Source organism: Apostichopus japonicus, chromosome 2 (assembly GCF_037975245.1).
Source record: "Apostichopus japonicus isolate 1M-3 chromosome 2, ASM3797524v1, whole genome shotgun sequence".
NCBI lineage: Eukaryota > Metazoa > Echinodermata > Holothuroidea > Aspidochirotida > Stichopodidae > Apostichopus > Apostichopus japonicus.
This window is the reverse complement of record NC_092562.1, coordinates 22,086,985-22,092,126: the sequence shown is the minus strand read 5'-3', so window position 1 is coordinate 22,092,126 and position 5,142 is coordinate 22,086,985. Positions and strand designations below refer to the sequence as shown.

General features: G+C 36.0%; 1 long non-coding RNA gene across 1 annotated transcript; it reads right to left on the bottom strand.

The window, feature by feature from the left end:
• Positions 1-1,014: 1,014 nt before the first annotated feature.
• LOC139982335 (uncharacterized) lies at positions 1,015-4,372 on the bottom strand. The gene is made up of 2 exons (XR_011798145.1): positions 1,857-4,372; positions 1,015-1,822 (listed from the first exon to the last, which is right to left on the bottom strand). It is a non-coding gene; the product is annotated as an uncharacterized lncRNA (long non-coding RNA).
• Positions 4,373-5,142: the final 770 nt, after the last annotated feature.

Sequence of the window (5,142 nt, the reverse complement as noted above, 5' to 3'; positions counted from 1 at the left end):
GTTGGAACAGCCTTTTGAATTGATATCCTCCTTCAGGTGACTTCAATTGCCTCTGTGAATCTACACTAGTATCTCGTGTAGCGAAGGTGCAATATTTAGATGAGACCTTAAACTTTTACTCTTTGTCGATCTACGCGCACTCTTTGTACAAACTGCACCAGATTTACTTTTGAATTCTAAACATGAAAAAATGTGAAGAAACTCATCTTAATAATATTTTCTGATAATATTCATCTGTTTTTAAAGTTCAAGCTATTCTATGTTAATCAGAAGTCCAATTTTATTGGAGGGTTTAGTTATTTATTTTGTCAATTGCACCATATTATGAGAATCTTGTGATAAAAGTATTTATTTGGAATGTACTCTTTAGAAAAATAAGAAATGGATTGTCATGGCTTACAACTTTGTTACAATGAAATAAGGAACATAAATGCATGGTTTCAGTTAATATTTTAGTTAGTGAAGGAAAGAATTTCATCTTGAGGTAATCATTTTTGGTTCCGATGCTTTGCATCCATCGGAACGTATGTGTCTGTGCATCTGAACAATTAAAAATATTCCTGGCGCATTTTTGCGCAGGGAGGGCCCAAATTTTGTTTCCACCTCAAATGCATTTTGGGACACATTCTTTGGGTCCAAATTTGTAGGCCCAACATTTATTGGCCCTACTTTTTGGGGGTTTAAATTTGGGGGGCAAATATATTTTTGCATCAGTTTGTTTGGGCCGAATACTTTTGGCCATTTAGGTGCACAATTTTTATTAAACTATGTCACTAAATAGACTGTCAACATGAAAACTGATGCCCGGTACCTTCTTTGATATGTTGCTGCATTAGTCAGTAGATAATCCTCTTCATTTTGGTGTGCACAAGTTCATGAATATTATCATGGATGGCTTACCACACTATGAATATATTTAGACATTAGAACCACTTAACATGTTAGTTTTCCGGTTGTTTTAAGTCTAAGACAATCCAGTTCAAGTCTTTACTTGATTTTTAAATCTTCTTTAAAAATTACCTTTTCTTTAATGAGATGTGTTTTTTTTTAAATGGCTGTTTTCAATATCTTATCAATATTTGATGTATTTTTGTGGCTCATTTTCAAAGAGAAAATATGATGTTACTGAGGTTGATGTAAAACTCAATTTGACAGTATCCAAAGATTTGTTTACAGCAAGAGCAAGGTGTATCTGTATGGATATTTATTCTCGAGTGACCTTTGACATCACATCATTATCATCTCATTAATAACTATTTACCTTGGTTCTTGAGAGGGTTTTTACTTAAATCAACTATTGGTCAAGTATGAAAAGTATTTCTGTGTGAATGATTTACTGTTTGTCCCTTGATGAGGGTATGCTGCACATAAATCCTGGAAATAGTAATGAGGGGAAGGATTGCCTTCAGCATTTGACGAACAACTATAATTGTATAATTTTAATAAAAACGATCTTTATAACTTGTTTATATTTATCAGGAGCATGCCTTGAAGAGAAATGACATAAAATGTAGAAGCAGATGAGAATATTGATGATAAAGTACTCATATAAGTGAAATAATAATATTACAACAAAGACAAGCAAACATATACTGCCTTAGCCTATTGGTGGTGAGCTCTCTTCACTGAAGGAAAGATAAAAGACTAATAAAGTGGTTTTAAGGGATAGAAGGTGGCTAGCTATATCAATAGATTTGTTCTTAAATTTAAATGGATGTTTTGCTGGCAGACAATGTGACAAAGCAAAAATTGTTCTTTAAACAACTGTATGGATGTTAGGCTCCTAACCTATACACACCTATATGGATGTCATGCTCCTAACCTATACACACCTATATGGATGTCATGCTCCTAACCCTAGATAGGTTTGTTCGAAAATGACATAGCCTTGCTAAGTAATCCCTTCATTAGCATAAAGGAAATAGTGATTTGGTCTAATCAGGGTGCTGTGGCAGTTGGCTGTGAGGGGGTTAGCTCAAGACTTAGAACTGCTGCAGTTTTAAAAAATGCAACAGATCGTGGGGAAATGCGCATATGAGCTTTAACGAGCATTGGTCGTTCACAGAAAACAGACATCGTGTGCATTGGTCAGCTGTTAATTGTATACGAGCGTGTTGTAACAACATGGATCTTCACGACTAACAAACCTGTGAAGGGAGATTCTGCTCCCGATCATTGTGGCTTTATACTTCTTTTACTGTGATTGTACCATCTTATTAATCAGACTATTAGTATACATTTTTGGCCTGAGAACATTTCTTGAGATATATTTCTTCATCTTATGTATTCATTTCATAAAATATTTTTATTTTCTCTTGAATCACTCTGGTTGTAATGTGCCAAATTCACTGCAGTCTTTTTTCTTTTCTGGTCTTTTCTCTGATACTTATGAATATGTGTACGTATGTTTCATCTTCAGCCCATTTCACTTAAGTTATAGGGTAGGAAGCTTCTCTGATGCTTCTGTGGGATAGGGGGGGGACTGGGACTTGAGGCCTTTTACCAGAAGTATGATATAATTCTAGGTGCTCAACAGGCAACTTTAGTAGTCTCGCAATGTATCTATTACATGTTTCATGTGTACTATCCAATAGTTTGTGTGTATTCCCCATAATATTTCATGGATTATGAGATATTATATCTGTAGCTAAAAGTTGACCATTTGATTGCCCCCCCCGGCCCCCTGGGCATACTTCTATGTTAATGGGATTCCTCACAATCTCAAAGGTCCTTTGACTGTCTTCGAAATATTGAGAAAGCCTTTGTCCTGTTTACCAACACCTCCAATGATAGTTGATCAAACCTAGCCTAGTTTCTATTTTGCATGTAAGATTCTAGGCTGAAGTGGTTGTAGTTTTTTCTCATATAAGAGCTATACAAGCTCATTGCTCGTATCTGAATGTGAAGAAGATTATGCAATGGAAATTCCAGTTGTAAGGGAAGTGAGTCTGGTGAAAAGTGGATTATTCCAAACAATTACTAGAATTACTGAAGTTTCAGTATGACAGTTATTAAAACTTAATCTGGAACAGTGCCCCCTCCCCCCACCCACCCCCAAAGTTTTCAGAATTTTTTCCAAATGGCTTAACCTTTGATAACAGATGCTGTCAAGCTTATCCCACGAACAAAATTTCTCTATGTAGGAGGGGACACCTGATTGATGAGTAGTTGTTAAATTTTGGTAAAGTCTACATTTATTGGTCAAAGAGTAGATGAAACAAAACTTGTAACACTTAAGGAACAGCCATTGTTTAATACATAAACATTTCCACTATGTATAAAACTACCGATAAATATTACATTTCAAAATATTGGATATTATTTATATTTATTAACTATGACTTTTTTTCTTGTAAACAATGCCATTGCAATTAAATGTTAATTCAGCTCATGATGTTGCAGAAACTATGAATATATATATTTTAAAATTGTTATGTAACAGAAATAACTGGTTTGTTGAGTAATACATTCCATAATCTTATTGAAATTGAAGAAAGTGCATTTTTTTGTATATCTGTTGGGAGGAGGAAGAGGTGGATGGGGGGGGGGAGACAGGAAAAGAGGGGTCTTAATTTATTTTACTCTGAATAAAATCATATTCTTCATCATTGATCAGCTCCATGGGTATGTTTTGTAATTGATGCAATTTGGCCCAACCCTACAAAGATCTCACCACTGATTCTTTTTTTCAATATTAACAGGATAAACACTTAAACAGCTGTAAAGAGATACCCTCGTGTCAATAACTGATTATGCAAAAGTATACTCTTAAATTGTCTGCACCATTAGTTGATTTGGGAAAAAGCACCATGGTTTATTCCTCCCCCTCTGGACCCTTTCCCAACTTGATAGACAACTAGGTCCCCCACACTTTAGCAGCACTACTCAATTTTGAATCATCCATCCCCAATTATAGATTATGCAGGGCAACTTTTGCATTACTTAACAATTCACATAAACAGAGACTGTAACAGAGTGAAGTTCCCAAATGTTTTAGATCCTACTTGAGACAAATCATAATGATTCTCCTTATCTAGAAGCATGTTTTTGGTGCTCGATCCTTTTTGAAGCAAATACACTTTTCTTTTTTTGCAATTTAGAAACTTTGCTTTTTTTTTATTGCTTTTTGGTGAGAGGGGAGGTGGATGAGGGGGCTACAGAAGAGGTAGTGGGATGGTGCAGATTTTGAATCAGTACTTCAGTATATCTGCATTAGTGAAGTAGCCAAGTGTAAGTTTACAGGGGTGTGTGGAAATGAAAATCAGTGGGGAAGCCCATATTTGATGAAGAAATGTGCCTCGATCTGTTTTCAAGACTTCCTGGCAAAGATACTGGACTAGTTAAAATGTTGTATAGTGTGTCTATTAAAAGTGGGCTTCTAAGTCAGGCATAGGGCCTACCCTTCATAACTTCTTCGTTGACTTTCACACAAAATCATCAAAGTCAGGTGAATATTTGTCGAAGCTTTGGATAGGCATATACGCTGCCCAACAGTGTGTAGTCTCAAAAAGGCCTGTGTTAAAGCGCCTTTGGTACTGTCATAAATGTAGATCCTGTCAACTTTACCGATTTCTCAGCAAGTCGTGCCTGGTCTTTAAGTTAATCTCACTGTCTACTGGTATTATGTTACTCTGTCAAAATTTGATTTCTGTTTTTTTTTCTAGATTGCCATCAGAAACGGGCCACACGTTTTACCTGCGTTACGAATGTGGAGAAAACCGATTCGGGCAATCATTTTACAAGACAATTATGCTACTGTGCCTTTGTTTTCTGCACCACTAAGTTAATTAAGCACCACACTTTATGTTGGTTATTGCAGGCGTAATGTTTAAAACCCTAATCTAAGTTTATATAACGTTATCTTCTTTCAGTTTTGCCAAATTCTCATTTTTCCACTAATCTCTAACACCTACCTACCCCCCCCCCCCCCAACTAGTCCCAATTTTTGTGAAGACAGTTTGGGAGCTCTGTATGATCTCTGTCTGTGGAGGTACACAGGGATTCATATTGCCATTTATAAATGTCAGCTCGCTTTGGAAAGCTGAGGAGTTCACCACTCATGGAATCATGGTACTTTCAATTTTCCATACCATGACCAAGTTGATATTTCGGTATAAAAGACTGATCTTTCCGTAACCAAAC